Source organism: Notamacropus eugenii, chromosome 1 (assembly GCF_028372415.1).
Source record: "Notamacropus eugenii isolate mMacEug1 chromosome 1, mMacEug1.pri_v2, whole genome shotgun sequence".
Taxonomy (NCBI): domain Eukaryota; kingdom Metazoa; phylum Chordata; class Mammalia; order Diprotodontia; family Macropodidae; genus Notamacropus; species Notamacropus eugenii.
Window position 1 is genome coordinate 387,136,584 of NC_092872.1, and position 21,581 is coordinate 387,158,164.

Here is a 21,581-nt window from a genome sequence, read left to right on the forward strand (position 1 = left end):
CCCCAAATGCTTTCTACCATGCTAGTTTCTGGAGTTTTTGGATTTCTTCCTGTTCATATATTTTCTTAATGTGTAATGCTACTCCACTTCCTCTTTTATTTACTCTGTTCCCTTTTAATAACTAAGCCATTGTTGGTGAGCTTTGGAAGATAATGGATAATGGGAGAAGTGCCAAAGGACTGGAAAAGGGTAAATTTCCTGTTGCTGTTTTTTATTTTTTAAGAGGAAGATAGTAGAGCCTGAGATGAATTTGATTTTGATTTCTGGCACAATTCTAGAAAATATTAAATTGATAGTTAGTGAAAATATTATCAGAAGGATGGTAGTTGACATCTAGAAAAGGAAACAGTGATCACAAAGAACAAGTATGGCTTCATTAAAAACAAATCATGCTAAAGTAACTTCATTTCCTTTTCTTACACTGTTATTAGACTGGTAGATTAGGGGAATGCTACAGATATGTTTTCCCAAGGGTTTAGGTATAGCACTTGACAAAGCCTTTTATGCTATACTTTTGGACAAGTTGGAGAGATGTGGGCTAGACAATAGTGAGGTTAAGTGGATTTGGAACTGCTTGAATTACGAAACTCAAAGAGCAGTCATTATAGGTTCAGTGTCAACTTGGAAGGAAATCTAGCAGAGCACTCCAGGCATCTCTCCTTGGCCCTGTGCTGTTTAACATTTTTATTAATGACTTGGCTAATGGCAGCAATGGAATGCTTAAAACATTTTTAGATGACACAAAGCTAAGATGGATAGCTAACAGGTTGGATGTTGGAGTTTTTAGAATCCAAAAAGAACTTGACAGGCTAAAAGGTTGGGTCAAATCCAATATGATGAAATTTAATATAAAGCCATCATTGTGTACTGGATAGGGGAGGACTGGCCTCATGGCAGATCTACCTGGATTCAAGTTCTCTCTGTGCTACATATTGGCAATGTGACCTTGGGTAAATCAATTAGAGTCTCAGTGCACTAGGCAAATCTTTAAGACTAGATATTGTATAAGGGTTGCCAAACTACATTGGTAGAAGGATTTTTCTCATTAGGTGCTCCAAATACAGATGAAAAAACATGTCCAGACCAAAAAGAAAAGAGCATTTTTATACTTGAGTTAAAAAAAATCAACTCTGAAGTATTCATGAGTAAATAATATATGTGTATGCATATATATACACACATATTTATGCAAATAATGTGTATTTATGTGAATATCTATATGTTTATATTTGAAATTTATTTCTCTAAGGTGATCATTGAACTCATGGGAGCCAATAAAATCACCAAGGAAGAGAGCACAGAGAAAGAAGAGGAGGGTCAAGAGTACAGCTTGCAGAAACACCCACAATGAGGGGATGGGAAAGGGATGATAAATTAGCAAAAGTGACTGAAAAAGTCACGTCAGATGGTTTGGAGGAGAATCAGGATAGAAAAAGATCATGAGAGACAAGAGGAAAGTGAGAATTCAGGAGGAGAAGCTCAATATTATAAAAACTGAAGAGAAGTCAGGGAGGATGACAGAAAAACCATTCAATTTAGCAATTAAGAGATCTTGGCAATTTTCAGAGGGCAGCATCAGTGGAGTGATGGGGATGGAGTGGCAGTAGAATTTGAATTAGGTTATACATATATATATATATATATATATTATACATACAACTATCATTCTTAGTAGGTTATCACCATTATGAGTTATAGAATGGAAATGGGTCAGTGAAAAGAGTTCTGCTTAGTGGTTGCCTAGACTGGAGTAGATAGAGGGTATGTGTTTGGAGCAATGGGAAATAGGTTAAATAGGGTGAAGACTGATTTTGGAGGGCCTAGAGGCCAGACAGGTGTTTGATGTATGAGACAGTAGGGAGCCACTGGAGGTTCTGGGACTGAGTTTAAGACAACAGCATGTAGATTGAGTGGCATCATCCTTATCCTTGAGGAAGACTATCAAAGGTGAGCCTAATGCTAGGAATTTCAAGCCTTTAGCTGGTGGGTGGATATGATCTTTTTAGTTAAGGGCCTTTTCTACATTCCTGTTTGTACCATCTAGGTGGCTACATATCCCAGCTACATTTAAGGCTCGTTCCTGTTGTCACACTAATGAGTGACTTCTGCATAGGAGGTCAGTTGCCTGTAACATGAAGTTGAAAAGTGACTAATTCATCAGTTAGTACATGGACCCAAGTTGTCTATTATAGACCAAGACAGAGATCTCTTTCCCTTACCAGGGCAATCCATTTACTCTACAGCTCTCCCTCAGGTCATGGTACCAAGAAAGGTAGTGGCAGAGCTAGCAGTGAATTCCTTATATGTATGTGTTTGTCCTTGGTTGCCAAAGAAGACCATGCCATCAGAGAAAAAAATGACATGACTTGCACTTGAATGAGGGAGCGCTGTGCAGGTGACTAGCCTCACTTCTTCTCCAGAGCCATCTGAATCCAGTGACTAGATATTCATCAGGATGACTGGAGATGACCCAGGATGAAGCCATTGGGGTTAAGTGACTTGCCCAAGGTCACACAGCTAGTGAGTGTCAGGTGTCTGAGGTGAGATTTGAACTCAGGTCCTCCTGACTCCTGCACTGGTGCTCTATCCATTGCACCACCTAAGTGCCCTAATTCCTTATAACAAACATAGGAAAAGAATTCTCCTACAACCCTAACAATTCAAGGCCTCCTAGCCTTCCTACCTTCCTCAGCTCCTGAGAGTCAAGCATCTATAATCCTACAGTGCTATGCTTCCAAACTCCTAGTTTTAAAATCTTGACTACTTATGTGGTCTCACTTGAAACCGATACACTTAAAAATGACTTCATTTTCTCTCCCTTCTCTCTCTGATTAATGCTTTACTTACCCCTGGCTGTTTCTTTTGTTTATTCTAATCCTTGTGGAAAGAGTTCCTATGTACTTAGGCACTAAGTTTCTGTCTTCATTCATTCAATCAACTAGTATTTCTCTAGTGCCTGCTAGAGGAACAAAGGGGCAGCTAGGTTGAGCAGTGGATAGAGCACTAGCCCTGGAGACAGGAAGACTCATCTTCCAACCTCAGACACTTACTAGCATTGTGACTCTGGGCAAGTCGCTTAATCCTATTTGCTTCAGTTTCTTCATCTGTAAAATGAATTGGAGAAGGAAATGGCAAACCACTTCAATATCTCTGCCAAGAAAACCCCTACATGGAAACACGGAGAGTTGGACACAATCAACAGTAACAACAACAACAACATGGTGGTGGTGATAAGGAATGTTGCACTTACTATGTACCAAGCACTGTGTTAAACATAGTTCATGGTAAACAATTTGCATCATTTATCGATTTGGAGTACAGGTCCAGTTAGGGGAAAAAATGGTATAGAATCAATCAATCAGTACTGGCTAACAGCTTGAAAAGCAAAGACAAAAATGAAATAGTCTTGCCTTAAAACTCTTATACTTTCAAGGGGGAGACGATATGCCCCTATATAAGTATGTAAAAAATAAATAGGTCATTTTTGATGGAAGGCACTAGCAGTGATGGAGGCAAAGGAAGGGATATCAGGAAGGGCTTCATGCAGGAGTTGGAATTTGAGCCAGCCTTTGGAGGAAACCAGGGCTTCTAAGAGATGGAGGTGAAAGGAGAGACAACTAGGAAGCACAGTGGTTAGAGTGGTGGGCTTGGGGTTAAGAAGACCCAAGTTTAAATGCGGACTTTAGATACTTTCTAGTTATATGACTCTGGGAAAGTCACTTAAGCTCCACATCATTTTCCTCAACTATAAAATAGGGATAATAACCTAACTCCTAGGGTTACTATGAGATATTATTTGTATGGCACCTTTGTATGGTTCCTGGCACACAATAGTCATTGATTAAATGTTGATTCTCTACCTCCCTTCCTTTTGAGGCATTGGGACAGAATACTCAAAGTCACAGAGATGGGATATGGAATATCATGTGTCAGGAACAGAAAGAGTCAGTTTGGCTGGTCTGAACAGTTTATGAAGGAGAAATATAATGTAGAAGAAAACAAATAAAGGGGAATAGGAAAGAAAAAAAATGGAGGAGTCAGGAGACCAGGTTCTACAAGTTCTACATTTTTCTCATCCATAAAGTTAAGTGGGTGGACTTGATGCTCTTTTAGTTCTCTTGCAGCTCTGACATTCTAAACTATATGCTCTAAAGGTCTCTTGTTGCAATAATATCCTAGGATCCTTTCCAAATGGATTTCAGCTGCATATAGTATAAGATCAGAGGAAGCCTGAATTCAACTGCAGGGCTAAGCCTCCTCATGGATCAGATAGAAATAGCAAAGTGGCACATCATGTACTGTCCTTTAATAAGTTTTAACTCCTGAGCTGCTCTGGAAACTGAGCATGAGATTTTTAGTTCCTTTTCTCCTTTGTTTCACTGCTTCGAGGGAAGATCTGACTGATGACTTTGAGTATCCATTAGCAAGTGATAAATAATGATAATAATAACCCACCTGCCACAAAATTGTCAGCTGGAGAGGCTGAGTTTGATGTTGTTTGGTTTTAAACCCAATCTTAAAGTCAATTTTAATGAGAAAATGGATCAACTTTGTGGTACACAAGTCTCTCTCCTCCTCCCTCCTCAATCTTGAATTCTCAGCATTAAGAGGAACAGTTTTGGTGTCTTGTAACATGATTCGATTTTCCTTGTCCAATTCTAGTTTTCAAGGAGTTATTTTCTTCCTTAAGATTTTGGACCTCTTTTTCCAATTGGTTAACTTTCTTTTCATAATTTCCTTGGATTGCTTCTATTTTTTTCCTAATTTTTCCTCTATCTCTCTTATTTGATTTTGAAGTCCTTTTTAAATTCTTCCAAAAACTCTTTTTGGGCTTGTGAACATTACACATTACTCTTGGGGGTGAGAGTGGCTTTTTAAGAAACTTATCTTTTCTGAATGTGAACCCAGATATTTTTTTATACCACAGTAGCAACCTATGGTTGGGTTCTTTCTCCTTTCCTTGTTCACTTCTATTTTGTTTTATTTTATTTTTAACAATAATCAGGTTTTACTCTCAAGTTGTGGGTAACGTTGCTCCAGGCCTTAGGTCCTCCTTACTGTTACTTTCAATATTGTTTTAAAAACAACTTTGAACAACTGAATCATTTTGACTATATTTGACTATTATAAATACCCAAAATTAACTACAAAGGATCCATGAAGGAAGATGCTATCTGCATACAGAGAAAGAACTGATAAATAGAAGTATACATAGAATGATTTTACATATATATGTATATATATATGTATATATATACATATATATGTATATATATAATATATATATATACATACATACATACACACACATATTTGTCTCTAATAGTAGCCATTTCTTTTGCAGGGGTGGGTGAAGGAAGAAAAAGAGGAAAAAAGAAAGTGACGTGATAGCTTCATTATATATTTAAAAGCCATAGAAAATTGTACATAATAGATTTGCAATTTCATATGCAATCTTTTTTTTATTCTATGTTATGGAGATGCTTGTATTGTTTCATAAATTAAAAATAAAATTAAATGAAAAAAGATCACAGTCAAGGTTGTCAAGAAACTGAAGTTTATCTTTGGTGCCACCAGTCTCCATGTTGGGTTTCATTTTGCCCTTTTGATGATTCACTCTCCCTCTTCCCTACTTTTCAGCATCATTGGGCTCTCCCTCATATTGACTCATTAAAACTTATTACTAGGAGAGGAACTGAGATGGGCAAATGAGTAATAGGACTGAAGGGCCTTTGTCTCTTGGGAAAGAGACATAACCTGGGACAAAGGCTGTTAGGAAGAAGCCAAAGTTATAAAACTATAATCGTTGAATAATAAAGGTATAAGTTTTTATTACTGGCTTATGGTATATGGTATGTGTGTGTGTGTGTGTGTGTGTGTGTGTGTGTATGTGTGTGTAATATCATTTTTCTGTATATCATAGAGGCCTTCCTCTCATTGCTAAAGTTATGTTATGTAGATAGCCTCCTTAATCTCCTACCTTTGCTTAGTATTTCCCTTCAATAAATTGTATGTATATTGCCCCCTTTATGCTGGAAGCTCTTTGAAAACTAAGATCAGACCTTTCATTTATTCCTTATAGAACTGAACATTTTACAGATGGTGAATATAAGCAAATGCAGCTGCTCAGTTTTGAGTCTCTTCCTCCTCCCTCATCTTCCTCCTTTGTATCAACTCAGTTATCAAGTCTTATTGATTTTCCTCCACATTTTTCACATTTGTGCCATCCTCTTTTATCCACCCTTGTTTGTCTCTAATCTAATTCAGGCCCTATTCTCCTCTCATCTTGATTATTTTAAGAGTTACCCAAATTTCTCTGTTTCCAGTCTTCCTGTTCTATTTTCCATGGAGCTAACAAATTGATTTTCCCAAAGCACAGATCTAGCTAGATTACTCTCCTACTTAAACTTTTCGGTGGTCTCTTACTGCCTAGAAGATGTAAGGGTGGTACTTCATTGATTTTCCTACCCACCTTAAAAGTTATTACTTTTAATTTTAATTAAAAAGTAACTGTGAACAGAACCTGTAAACTTCTTTGAATCAGTCTAAACCATTTTGACTTGGTCACCCAACAAGTATTTATCAACCATATACTATGTATAAGGTATTATGACTTTGGAGATACACAGATAAAAATAAAACTATCCCAGCCCTCAAAAAGCTTATAGTCTACTCATAGGTAAAATGAAGGAAGTGGAATTAGATGATCTCTAAACTTGGAGGCACAGTGGATAGAGTGGGATCTGGAGTCAGGAAGACTCATCTTTCTGACTTCAGATCTGACCTCTGATACTTATTGGATGTGAGACCTTGGGCAAATCACTCAACCCTGTTTGCCTCAGTTTCCTCATCTATAAAAGGAGCTGAAGAAGGAAACTGACAAACCATTCCAGTATCTCTGCCAAGAAATCCCCAAACAGGGTCATGAAGAGTGGGACTTCACTGAAGGACAATCATAAGCCATCATCTCCTTTTGGCACCCCTTCCCTTCATGTTAAGCATCCTTGAGTCTTCTAGAGTCCCAGTTCTCCCATGCTACACTATCCCTCCAATCAAAACAGAAAGCAACTCAGTAAACTAATTTACACTGTGGGCTAGCTCTGCCTATGGGTTCCTTTTTTGACCAAGGGCCTTTTTACAGGAAAAGGTGCCTCTTCTCCCATGACATGAGTAGTAATGTTCTACCTCCTGAATCCTTCTTTACATTTCTCCAGAGTGCTTAGTATAGGTTATTCTCTGAACTAACTCCATTTAAGATTCAGATAAAATGCTACTTCCTACAAAAGACCTTTCCCTGATCCTCGCTTCTGATCCATCCTCACTCCCATCCCCAGTTGTTAGTAACATTTTCCTTCCCTGTTATTTGGCATTTTATTTTATTTATATCCCTATAAGCTCACATATAAATATATATGTATATTATAAACGTACACGCACACACACATATACAGTATTTATTTGTCTCCATATTTGTTGTTCCCTCTTCAACCTCACCCCCGCCTTCCCCAGGACACAAGCTGCAAGTCCCCTCAGGAAAAGTACAATTTCATTTTCTTTGCTTCCCTAGTACCTTGCACAGTCCTTGGCACCTAGTAGGTACTTTCTAATTGCTTGTTGATTTGAGTGGAAGTGAATTGGATCTGAGAATTGAGCAGTTTAATAATTCATTGCCCTCTGGGAGAGGAATAATTTAACTAGGACAAGAAAAGAGGTCAAATATCCTAAAACTCCCATTTTTTCTTCTTCCGACTTGACCAGAGGAGGTAAAAAGAAAGATAGCCAAGTGACAGAAAAATACTAAACTTGAAGCCACCTAGGCCTGGCCTCGATTCCTTCCTGAATACAGACTTCTCCAAAGTCAGACCTGGAATGAATGGTCAGGCTAACTACCGTGGGAAGCAACCAGCAGTAGGACTCACTTAGAGGCTCCTGGAAAACAGCTCTGGCACAGTCTCCCCCTAATCCTTTTTAATAGTCCCACTTGATAGCATTTAGGTATTTATTTGCTGATTAGGAGAAACACCACCACCACCTCAGAGGTCTCCCGGCAGGTGCTTGAGAACCAGGACTTCTGGAGGGACCATCAGATTCCTTCCCTCCATTCTGAGGTCCGGGCCATTAATGGGAGAAGGAGCCATTGAGACCTGTTGGACTCTTTGGGGAGGAGGGGGTGGAAGGATGGAGAGGGGAAGTAGTTTAAAAGATCTAAACAAGCCAGCTGGGGCTGGAGTCCACTGGTGAAACAGTATTATCTGGTGGGAGTCTTTGTTTTCACTCCATCACCTTCTATTTTTCAGGCCAACAGAATCCCCAAGCTGTAAACAGCACACCTTACAAATCAGCCTAGCCCGACATCGCCCCAGCCTTCATTACAAGCTGTAAAGGCACACTCGCAAGAAAGGTTGCAGTTCTGTAGCCCAATTTTCCATCGCAATAACCCAATTAACTGGTGTGTGTGTTTGTTTTACAAAGCTCTAAGCTACAATAAACCATGCAGCTACGCAGGCTGCAGAAAGCTCCGTAATTAGGACAAGGTGTACACATTAAACCACTCTTTTTAAACTTCAAACCAGCTAACTTCTGACATACTGTACTGCTGGGGCTTCTGGGACCGAACCCAATTAACATCTTAGTATTTTATAAGCATCGTTTTAATTGCATTTGTATGCAATCTTCTCTCCAAGTGCCTTTCAAGGTGCTAGTCCTCGTGCAGATTTTTATTACTTTAGTGATTTAAATCGACCCTCTCAGAGCTTCCCGTTAATAATGACTACTTCTACTTCAAATGCTGGTCCAACATAAAACTCAGCTCTCAGAAGAATTACACTTCCAAACAGTTACATTTAACTTTATTATTGCATTTTTAATTTTTCCCTCTGTTTGAACATTATGCCTTTAAACATTTTATCAACCTGTCGACTCTCAAGTGCTGGAGAAGAGATTCTCTTTGAGCAGATGGGGATGATAGTTGCTTCTACCCCAACCATGGATTAGGATAATAGTAATGATAGCCTTCATGATCGTGGCACTTTGTGCCTATCTCTCTCCAAAAAGTCCTCCTTGTATGTCTTGATGTGGTGTCAAAGTAAATCTAGATTTTTAATGCCCTGAGAATGGAGAGTAAGTTGGGGCAGGGTTAGCTTAGAGTAGTGTCTTAGCAGACAATACTCCTCTCTAAGGAGTCCATTTTGGGATGACTTTTTGGCCAAGGCAACCCATGAGAAATGTATGAATTGAAATCTGTTTAGTTGTAGACCTACTTCATGGAAGTAACAGATCCGCTGGAGAATGCATATACATTATCAGTCAATGTGTATGTATTTATTATTACATGTCAGTTATATATAACTTCATTTTATTAATTACATCACTTACATATTATAATTACAATTACATATTATATCAATTTCTTACAGCATTACATATCAATAATATATATTTATTATTAAGTACATACTATGTAATACTAGGTACTGAAGATTCAATGCAATGTAATAAGCAAAACATCCTCTGTCCTCAAGGATTTACCTTCTATGGGAGAGGGAGGGTGTTGTCTTATTGGATCCCCTCACAATATTCTATGAAGTGGTTTGCACAAGCATGTATCATTAATGTCATTTTACGGATGAGTAACTTGAGACTTGAAGAGGTAAAATGATTTATAGAATCATGGAATCTCTTAATTGGAAGGGACCTCAGAGGTCATCTAGTCCAATACCACCAGAAGCATGAATTCTCTCTACCTTGTCCCAGACAAATGATCACCCAGGCTCTGTCTGCAGACCTCCAATAAGTTATAATCACAGAACTTTAGAGATGAAAGTTCATCTTTTAGAAGTGTTGCTGTTCAATCATTTCAGTCCATCCAACCCTTTGGAACCCCATTTGGGGTTTTCTTGACAAACACACTGGAGTGCTTTGCCATTTCCTTCTCCAGCTCATTTGACAGATGAGGAAAATGAGGCAAACAGGGTTAAGTGACTTGACCAGGGTTACATAGCTATTAAATGACTGAGGTCAGATTTGAACTCAGGAAAAAGAATCTTCCTGACTACAGTCCCCACACTTTATCCACTGTGCCACCTAACTGTCCTCTTTTAGAGGCAGACATTATTTAGTTCAATCCCTTCATTATATAGATGAGGAAACTGAGGCTCAGAGATGTCTAATAACTTGCCCAACATTACATGGATAATTACATGGAGCTGGGACTGGGACTCGGGTCTTTGAACTCTTCTAAGTCTGGTCTTCTTTCCACTATGCCAGACAACCTATCACTGTGGTGCTCTTTAGTATCATGGTGGTGAAAGGATCTTTGTAACAAACAAATTTAAGCCTGATAAGTCCTTGACTTTCTTAGACCAAGAATCCTGGAAACTAGGTCTTGCTAGAAGTCAGATGAAGAGGTAAGTAGTAAAGACAAGAGAGATTCAGTGGCTGGAGAGAGGGTCATTTATGGGGAAAGTCAAGCAGAGGGAGAAGAATCTTTCACTCCGATCACTTCTAGTTATTTTGACACAATGCCTCACAATCTTGTGCTTCTAGCTGGAAAAATGTCACATGGATTTATGAGAACAGGCAAGAGTCTCTTTAAGAGAGATATACATTAAAATGCATCACAGAAAACACCCCCATTCTGGGAACCAAATCACAAAGAACGATCATGCAAATGCTACTTTGATGGTACCGCATGTGAACAAATTCTTATTTCCCATCAGGAAGTCCAAAAGAAGGGAGCCTCAGACAGCTGATAGAAATTACAAAATAGCCAAGCAAGTCTCTCTCTCTCTCTCTCTCTCTCTCTCTCTCTCTCTCTCTCTCTCTCTCTCTCTCTCTCTCTCTCTCTCTCTTTCTTTCTGTGTTTTGCAAACTTGGCAAGCAAGGTAAAATATAATTTCCTAGTCTGTAAAACACGGGAAGTTGGATTGAAAAAAAATCTAGTTCTAATGTTCTAAGGTCCTGTCCAGCTCTAATATTCTTTTCTCTAAGTTCCTCTTTGACTCTGACATTCTGTGGTTCTACAATTCTCTTTTTCTATATGTATTTTTCCCCTGGTGTTTCTTGCTGTAAGATATGTTATGAAAACACATACTAATGTTACTCTCAATTAGAATTTCTCTTATCTGGATAAAAATCCAGAGCCTTGGGAAGGCAGTGGTATCTTCCTAGAATATTTTGAACCTTTTTGCTTGATTGAGTGTCTTGTCAAACAAAACTGGCAGGTGCTCTCCCGGAGCTGCCTGAACTTATGCAGATATGATTTCTATCACGCTTTTATTATGTGTAGTCTGTAATAAGGATGAGCATATATAAATCATCTCTGGATGGCACTTAGGATGCAATACTCAAAGGAGAAAGACATTTCTGCCTTCAGATGTCGAGTGATTTCAGATATCTTACAGTAAGTCTCTTCAATTCTTCTCAAAACCTCCTGTGAAAGACTAAGAACCTCCATATCTTGGCAAGTGTCATCTGGGAGATAAGGATTGTGCAGCTAAGACCCAGACACGCTATCTTTAGAATGTGCTGATTTTTAAAGAAGTTGTATTTGAATAGAGGCTCCTCCAATAAATGGATTAAAGAGGGAGGCTTGATGAGGTTGGGGAGTCTTTTACTCCCTTTCTAAATTGCTTGTTTCTAAATAGGATACAGGGAGGCATCCTGGGAACTGAAATGATTGGAAGGAACTGAGGGGTTCCAATAAAACCTTCTATGACCAGATCTGTGAACTAAGGTCACAAACATCTGAGGAAGTGAGTGGAGAGAAACTTAGAAAAGAAGGAAAGGTTGGCTAATGGAAAGTCTGTCGATGCTTCCTTTCACATATCACTTTGTATATATTATCTCAGTTGATTCTTACAACAGCCCTGGGAAGTAGGTAGGAGAGGCATATAATCTACATTTTTCCATGAGGAAACTGAGGTTCCAAAGGGGGAAAGGATTTGACGATAATTTTTTGAAGTTAGGAAGTGGTTAAAGCTGAGACTTGAACTGGGATCTTTGATCTGTCCAAGTTCCAAAGTAAGGACTGACTACAGCAGGCTATCTGAAAAATAGAAGGCACCTATTACAATAATCCTCTGACACTTTGAAAGATTTGTGATGTCATCAAATAATGAATTAAAAATTCTTCATTAAATGGTTCTTATGTACCAGGCACTGTGCTTAGTCCTTGAGGGGTACAAATTTAAACTGCAAGATGGATCAAGACCTCAAAAATCTTGCATTTTAATAGGCAAAGAAGACCCGTATTGGACAGTGATGGCCAGGGAAGAGTGTTTGCTTTGGGAAATCACAGAGATGATGAATGGTGACAGGGGAAAATGACTGACATATCTTTTCCAGTATGGTAGTGTTGCTTTGATTACTAGAGGCAGCTTGGCAGAGTGGATAGAATCTTGGACTCAGAGGTAAAGAGAGCTGAATTCAATCTCGGCCTCAGACATTGAATGGCTCTGTAATTCTGAAGAAGTCACTTAACCATTTTCAGCCTCCCTTTCCTCACCTGTAAAATGGGGATTATAATAGTGCCTCATTTAAAGAGCTACTGTGAGATCAAACAAGATAATTTATGTAAAGTGTAGTAGAAATCTTTAAGTATCATGTAAATGTTGTAACCTTTCTCAGAACTTTGAGTAGGAAGGGGAGAAGATGAGTGGGAATAAATACTTCTTCAGTGGAAGGAATAGAATGTAATTCCTCCACACCCTAGGAGTTGATTTTCATGAGTTTCTTTAGGTGTTAGTGCTTTGTTTCTGTCTTTGTAGTCCTAGCAGAGTGCCTTCCACATGGTAGAAGCCTACTGAAGATTTGTTTATTTTAATTCAGTGATTCATCTGGCAGCCTTTTTGAACTTAGCCAGGATGATGCCTGGGCAGTAGACCAGGTCACCACCACTAGGTCCATATTTAATATTTTTCTAGCTCTACTGACATAGCCTTAGGTAGGCAGATGAAAGAGAGGGAGAGGGAGGATGACAAAACAGGGTCTTGTCATATATAAGGAAGACAGACAGTGCCTGATCTCAAGGAGTTTGCACTTTAAAGGGGGGTGGGGAAGACAATGTGTAAAGGGGAGGGTGGAAAAAGAGCTTATAAAGGAAAGGTTGATGGCTTAATGGGTAAAGTGGCCCAGAAACCTGGACCCAGGCAAGATAAGGAAAAGTCTTAGACAATGGAGGCCCATTCCCTTCCTAATATGAACAATCATAGCAGGATTTTAGTAGAGGGTTATTATTATTATAATGATGATATGTATTATGTATGTCATATATTACATATATAAATATATCTTTATCATATATTATATATATATTATTATAATAACCAGACAGGTTTATATAATGCTGCCAGGCTTTCCTTCAGTCAGATGGCTGAAGAGGCTCAGTTGACTTACTATGTGCTATCCATGGGAATTAAATTGGCCAGGGGTGACTTGGGAAGGGGCTTCTTGCCTTCCCTTCTAGAACCACTTTTTCTTTTTTTGGTCTTCTCATTTCAGTTCAGGTCAACACCAATTCACAATCAAGAATGACTCTGCATAAGTAATAACTTGGAAGAGTGCATGGGTGGTGGACTTGGAGTCAGGGAGGATTGGTTTCAAATCCTCTCTCTCTTACTTACCATCTATGTCTGTGAATATATAACTGGACTTCTCTGAACCTCATTTTCTTTACTTGTAAGGTAGACATAATAATAATGATCATACCTTCCTAACAAAGTCATTCACATGTATGTCATGGCATCACCTCCCTGATGCCATGGTACTCTTTGGGAACAAAGGACAGACAACAAATAATTGTGAGGTTCTCAAATGCTGAGCACAAGATAACATCACTTTTTCTTATTATAGATAGCACTGACTTGGAAAATTGGCGGCCCACAGTGCATTGGGTGTCTCAGGAGTCCTCTGGATATATGGGAGCACTGGTTTCCTATTTTCCTGGACATTCACAATGCCTGCTCATTGACTTTCCCTTGCTTATTCTTCCTGAACATCTTCATTTATAGGTTCTCCTACACCATTAGGGACTGATCCCCCAGCCTGGGGAAATTTTACATTTCTATCTATGTGTTTCCCACATGAGGACCAAGAGTTTCACATATAATATCATGCTTCCTACTCTCGAGGGTTGGTAGCAGTCAGTGTGCATTTTTTCTTCATGCTCTGCCAGGAAGGAAAGCATCTGATGATAAACTCTTTTACACAAAAGTATTATTAATCATGACCTCTTTCCCCCAGGAAACCAACCAAGGGCAAGGGCTGAACTCAGAGGATTGAAAGTCTAATGGTAAAACTGAAGGCCCAGTGACATCTGAGTGTGGGAGATCTTTTAGACTGGAGAGCCTACTATCCAGGAACGTGTTGATGATATTTAACAATCAGTTCTCTAAAGTAAAAAAAAGTATATATAGCACACTTTTAATCTGCATTATTAATATTTTATTTATACTCTCTTAAGTAAAGACAATCACCAAAATTTACAAATCAAACTTCTGCTGATTTCTGATATGTAAATGCTGCAAATTTAACAATCAGCTTTTCTGAGTTAGTATGAACTAGCAGATCCCTGACTATACTACACAATTCCATTTAATTCTTCACACCATCTCTGATGAGGGCCATTATCCTAATGGGGCCCAGTGTGATTGAAGTGGAGAGATGGGCATTAATAAGAGTGACAGAGAGAACCTAGATGAAAGAGGAGGACTGGAAGAGAGATTGAAAACCAAGGGGAAAAGAGAGAATGATTTTGTGACTGAGGTCTTTTTGTTTTTAATTTTTTTCATATTAACAAGCATTTATTTTTTCCCCACCTACCTTCCCCTTCCACATTGAGAAAGAGAAAAAGATTAAAAAAAACCCTTGTAATAAATATTCATGTTCAAGCAAAATAAATGTGAAGACGAAGACTCAAGGGAGCAAAATGGGGTGGGGAGGGGAAGGGAAGAGGTATTTGTTAGGCACATATCATGTTCCAGGCATTGCACTAAGCATTTTGTAAATATATCACCTGGCTTATCCTCACAGCCACTCTGTGAAATAGATGCCAGAAGAATGAGAACAACTTGTACCAGAACATCATAAAAATAAAGGATTTAGAACTACCTAAGAGCTCTGATCAACCCTAATTCTGAAGGAGCAGTGATGAAGCATGTTAGTCATTGCCTGATGGAGTGATGGCCTCAGAGGGCAGAATAAGGCACACTTTTTGGACATGGTCAGTATAGGAATTTGTTTTGCTTGACTGGGGCCTTTCTAATGAGAAAAGAGGGTGATTGGTTCTTTTGACATAAAATCCAGGAAGTCACTTTGACATGCATTATCTTGTACCTTATCCAGAGATAGCTCTGGCCGGATGATGGGTGTCACTGTGAATTATCACTCTTGGTGGCCATTGATTGCAGACTCGTCCAGACCCTTCAGGCCAATGTGTTGTCATTCTCCCCATTTGTGTTTGTATGTATGGCCTTCATGCTGCTTTTTGGAGGCTGGTGCTTGCAGGGTTGATAGTAAGCCAACAGTTTTAAGGAGCCTGGTTTCTGGGATTTTAGACAGAGGGATGATTTTGGGGGTGTTAAATGAATTGATAAAAAAGGCTTTTCCCAGTTCTGACTGCCCATTCTGATAACTGGGAAAGACATCTCATGATGTTTATGAGAAAATGGGTTATTGAAATATTTTTAGATGATGATAATGGCATCCTAGACTTGAAAGAAACCTCCTCTAGTAGATTGGTGTAGCCCCCCTGTTTCTATGTACATTATTATCCAAATCATCTCATACAGACACCTGATTTTCCCACTCAAAGATATTCAGGAATGGCAATCCCATCATTTTGCTTGGTTGGTAGCCTTCTTTTAGCATTTCATCTTCCTTAAATCTTAGCTTAATCTAATCGATTTGATGGGGCCATCTTTTCTTGGTTCATCCCTGGCATGGTTAGAGTAAAGCAGAATCAGATCTTAGAATGAAAGCTGTGCATGTACTTGGAGATAGCTGTTCTCACAGCCTTTTCCTAAGAACATGGACTATTGTAAACTGAAAATATGTGGACCTAAGTTTCATATTGGAGGCTTCCTAAATGTCATTACCCTCTGTTGCTTCTGTTGGTTCCAACTGTAAGCCTCTTTGGGAGCATCAGAATTGACCAGTTTTTAGCTCTTCCTCTATAGTTAATCCATTTTTCTCTTGTGAGCAATGAAAGCAAATAAGGCATTTGAAATTAAAACAACTTTATTTTAAAAAGCATGAAGAAATAGAAATGTAATACAGTTAAAGGAAAGCATCTTTTATATTGAACCTTCAGACTCTCTCCCCTAAAATTCAGTTCATAATCAAATATTTGTGATACCAGTGGTGAAGCTGCAGTAACCAGAGTCCACTGCTTTTGTGGGTCTCTGGGTCAGTCCAAGGCAGCAGCTTTCTGCCTCCTTCTTGGGCTTGGCCACTCTTTTGTTCCATCATGAATTGCCTTTATCTTGGCTCCTGGTCCTCGCTGCTGCCTGTGCGTTAATGTCTATGTCTGTTGCCTGTCTAGCACATCTAGCTTGCCTCAGGAACATCTGGGCACTTGCCCACAGAATCTGGCTCTTTCCCTCATTGTTGCCCTAGCCTGGAAGGTAGCCACATGTGTTTTCTTCGTCTGCAGACCCTGGTTAGTCTTCTCTGGGGAAGTGGCTTGGGCTTGCAGGATGATGAGTGAACCAGTCTTTTCTGGAGGACTTGGTTCCTCTTCAGGTACGTTCCATGTGAGAAGGCAGAGCCTGGTGTGAGGTGTGGCCATCTCCTCTGCCTGCTACAAGAAAAATAACCATAATTCCTCTAATCTTACTACTTAGGTCTTATTTTCCTTTCCTTTAGTAGGTCAGTTAGCAAGTCAACATGAATTTATTAAGAACTTACTATGTGCCAGGTAATCTCCCATGACTATCACCACCCCCAACGAAAAGAGTAAATCAACATTTCATCCAGCAATTAGCACCCTCTCGGAAGGGGGAGGAACACCAAGGCTCTGAGCACTTTTCTTCTGCTCTGCTCTGTGTGTGCATGTGTGTGACCGAACACTAGCTTCCAACCCCGTACTTTCATTCAATTACTCATTCATTAACAGGCATATGTTGAATGTTTGTTCTGTAGATTCCTGAGCTACATCCTGAAGGGAGAAGTATGACGAGCCTTCTGCCTTCAAGGAACTTATAGTTTAGTTGGGAAGACAAAGAAAGGAAAACTAATAACTCAGGGCTGTGGGCTAAATTCTAAACGAGTGAGACATGCAGTGTTATTCAAGTTATTCAGGGTGGAGGGAGGGCAGAGATGGCTTTCAGAAGGCAGTTGGACTTACACTGCATTTTGGAAGTTGAATAAAATCTCAGGGTGTTGGAAGAGACTTGTGCATTAGAAATAAAACTGGTTTTTAGAGTCAGAAGACTTGAGTTCAAAACCTGGCTCTGACACTTTCTACCTGTATGACCTTAGGCAACTTAATCTTAATGGACCTCAGTTTTGAGACTGATGACCCCTATGGTCCTTCCATCTCTGATGACCCCTTTCATTTGATTTTTTATTCATTAATTATAATTTAATTAATTAAAGTTATTTTTAGTTTTCAACATTCACTTCCACAAGATTTTGAGTTCCAAATTTTCTCCCCATCTCTACCCACCACTCACCCCAAGATATCATGCATTCTGATTACCCCTTCCTCCAATAGCTCTCCCTTCTAAAACATCCCTCTCTTCTCTTGTTCCCATCCCCTCTATTTTCTTATAGGGCAAGATAGACCCCTTTCATTTTATAGATAGGGAAACAGATAAAAAGAGAGGTTAAATGGCTAGAGAGCTGGACCTGGAGTCAGAAAGTCCTGAGTTCAAATGTGACCTGAGATACTTACTGACTGCGTGAGCCTGGGCAAGTCACTTAACCCTGTTTGCCTCAGTTTCCTCATCTGTAAAAAATGAGCTGGAGAAGGAAATGGCAAATCACATTAGTATCTTTGCCAAGAAAACTCCAAATGGGTCCAAGAAGAGTCAGATCTGTCCCATGTCATCCAGTTGATAAGTGGCAGAACTGAAATTTGAACCTAGGTCTTGAGATTCCAAATTCAATCAACTTTCTACTATTCTCACATAGAAAGTGAGTGTTCTCCTGCTTATAGGGACTTCCTGCTAAGTTAAAATTACTTAGCTCTGTCCATGTTGCAAAAGAGCATGGGTTGTATGCCCCTTAGTCTCTTTAAGTGGAAGGTCCCTGATGTAATATTCTGTTTAAGATCTTTAAGGTGGCTAAGTGGCATAGTGTTTTGAGTTCTAGATTTGGAGTCAAGAAGTCCTGAATGCAAATTCTACATTAGACGTTTACTAGCTGTGTGATCCTGGGTAAGATGTTTAACTTTTCTCAGTCTTCAATATCCAGATCTTTTAAATGGACATAATAGTGACACCTACCTCCCACTGTTATTGTGAAATGATAATAATAAATACCAAAATGAGGTGATACACGCAAAGTTCTTTGCAGACCTTAACACATTCTAGCAATGTCAGCTATTTTCATTGTCTTCTCAGAGGGAGAGGGGTCTTTTCAGTCACAGAGGCTGGGGCCTGTTTTGGGGTTATGCCCCGGTGGCTGGAGAAGACATACCTATGAATTTTAACACTTCTTTCTCCAGGTGTGCCAGCACCCTGTCACTGCTTTGCTCCTGTAGTGTAATCAGGTAGAGTTACCCCATAGTCATTATCAGATCAGTTTCCCAAGGGGCTCTAGTGGTAGCCTGGACAGCCCTCCACTCTTCATGCAGCCTGACCTGACCACTCTTTCATGGGCATTGTTACAAGCCAATTCTATATAGGGAGCCTCTATAGACATAGTTTGGGCTTCTAAGTTTGCCTGGCTATTATTTCTGACCTTGTGTAATGGTAAAGGAATTTGAAGATCTTTCCTGCCCCTCAATAGACCTATGTCACCTGCTTTAAGCTTTGGTTCATCCCAAAGCTTGAATCACATTGAGCCCATGCTAAATAGGTGGAGCAGAAAGATAGAGTGAGGTGGAGCTGAGAGGAGATGAGGCAGAGCTGAGGAAGAGCAGAGCAGGGCAGCTAACATGAGTGAGAGAGGGACTGATTTTGCCTAAAGAAGCTCGTTTTGTGGGGAGCCCTGATGGAGAGAAGACTTCAGGTTGGCCTTGCTCCCTACTTTGATAATATGTATAGATTTCTTTGTTGTTATGATGGATTTGGCTTTCTGGTGATTGAATAAATGTCTTTGAGGAAGAGAGTTTATATTTTGTGAATTTACCCTGAAAACACACTTGCATAGCCATAGTGGTTGCCTCAGCAACTCAGTATCACATTGGAGTTACACCTTGGCTTGGCCCAAGCCTCACTGCCATTGCCCTTAATGACTCATTCTCCTTCACCCATTGGTATCCAATTGGTTACCAAATCTTGCCATTTCTGTCTCTATGATATCTTTTAAATCTGATCCCTTATCTGTACTTATACCAATGCGACTTTAGTCCATGCACTTATGACTTCTTGCCTAGATTAATAATAATAACTAACATTTAAGGTTTAAGTTTTAAGGTTTGTGAAGCACTTTACAAATATCTCATTCTATGCTTACAAAAACCCTGATAGATAGATTCCTATTTTACAGATAAGGAAACTGAGGCAAATAGAGGTTAAGTAACTTGTTTAGGGTCACCCAGATAGTATCTGTCTGAGGTTACATTTGAACTCAGGTCTTCATGGCTGCAGGTCTAGCACCCTATCCACTGTACCACTGCCTCCTACTTTGTCATTTTTTGTCAAATCTTTTCCTATTCCAGGCCACTCTTCATCTTGCTGCCAAAGTAATTTTCCTTAAGCACAGATGTGACTGTGTGACATCCTTACTCAGTCAATTCCAGAGACTCTTTATTGTCTTTAGGATAAAAAAATAAGCTCTGTTTAGTTTCACAACCTGGCCCCAACTTATCTGTCCAGTCTTATTGTCATTATTCTCCCCTCCCACATACTACGATCAAGTCAAATGGACTTGCTTTATTCCTCACACAGAATACTCCATCTCCTATCTCCCGGACTTTGCACTGGCTTTCTCTAATGCCTAGAATGCCTTTCCTCTTCCCCTGTACTGCAGAGAATCCTTCTCTTCTATTTAAAAAAATATTTAATTTTTAATTCATGGGATAAACTCCAAAAATAATCAGGAGAAAAAGGAAAAGAAATTATATGTTCTAAAATGTTTGTAGCAGCTCTCTGTAGTGGCAAAGAACTGGAAAATGTAGAATCCTTCTCTTTTCAAATGACATAGTTCAAGCACAACCTTTTTCATGAAGTTTTTCCTGACTACTTTCAAAGTCTGGTGCTCTCCTCTCCAAGCCACCTTATATTTAACAGCTCTGTATTGATTTGTTTTTATTCACTTTATTTTTATTCTGCATAAACTTATACACATACTTATTGTCTTTCCTGGAAGTTCTTTGTGAATAGGAACTGTTTTATACCCTGTATGAACTCCTGGCACATTGAAGATACTTAATAAAAGCTTGTTGATTGACTGATTGATATCTTTCCTAAAATATGGTGCCCAGCTATGAACATGTTATTTTAGATGTGATGTGACCGGGACAGAGTATGATGGGCCCTCTTTTATTACTGGACTGTATACCTCTCTCAATGATGTCTAAGTTTGCAGCAACTTTCTTGGCTGACATTGCACGTTGAATTTGTGGTACACTTAAGTGCCTAGATTTTTTTCAGATGAATTGCTCTCTAGTCATATATTCCTTATCTTATACATATGGAGTTGAATTTTTGTTGACCTCACTCTACCTATCTAACTTTAATTTCTAGCATTAAATATAGTGTGTGTTTGTTAGTCCTTCTTGCCAAAGAAGACCATGCCATCAGAGAAATGATGACATGACTTGCACTTAACTTTGTTTTGAGTGAGTGAGGGCTGTGCAGGTCACCAGCCTCACTTCTCCTCCAGAGCCATCTGAATCCAGTGACCAGATATTCATCAGGATGACTGGAGAAGACCCAGGATGAGGCTACTGGTGTTAAGTGATTTGCCCAAGGTCACACAGCTAGTGAGTGTCAAGTGTCTGAGGTGAGATTTGAACTCAGGCCCTCTTGACTCCTGCACTGGAGTCTATCTGCACTGGTGCTCTATCCACTGCACCAGCTAGCTGCCCATTAAATATAGCAATGTCATGGGTTAACCCCATTCACTTTTAGGTAACCCCTCAAATCAATACTCAATTCATTTCCATATTCGTTTTATCATCTGGAGTTCTATGACAATCCAGGAATATGTTTGGATATTTTCTCATTAATTAGTAAAATTGCAACCCTTTTCTCATTAGTTAATCAGTTTACTCAGAGCTCCCATACAAATTTACTAAATATTAGTTTTTTTATATGCCAGAACCCCTTTCTCCAAAAGCAGTTGATCAAAACCTACAATCTCCTAGGAGTAAATAAATATTAATATTACTGACTATACAATTTATTTAAAATGTAATCAATAAGAACAGAAAGGCATAAATAATTATTTACAATAGTTTAGCTATGAGAAAA

At 39.2% G+C, this 21,581-nt stretch overlaps 1 long non-coding RNA gene across 2 annotated transcripts in view; it reads left to right on the forward strand.

The window, feature by feature from the left end:
• Positions 1–21,581, forward strand: part of LOC140518573 (uncharacterized) — a 229,979-nt gene that overhangs the window by 55,521 nt on the left and 152,877 nt on the right. Inside the window, exon 1 of one of the 2 annotated variants that reach the window (XR_011971956.1) lies at positions 11,183–11,401. The exons of the other annotated variant lie outside the window; for it this stretch is intronic. This is a non-coding gene — a long non-coding RNA (uncharacterized lncRNA). Of the gene's footprint in view, positions 1–11,182; positions 11,402–21,581 lie in introns of those variants that run through there. 2 annotated transcript variants of the gene reach the window in all.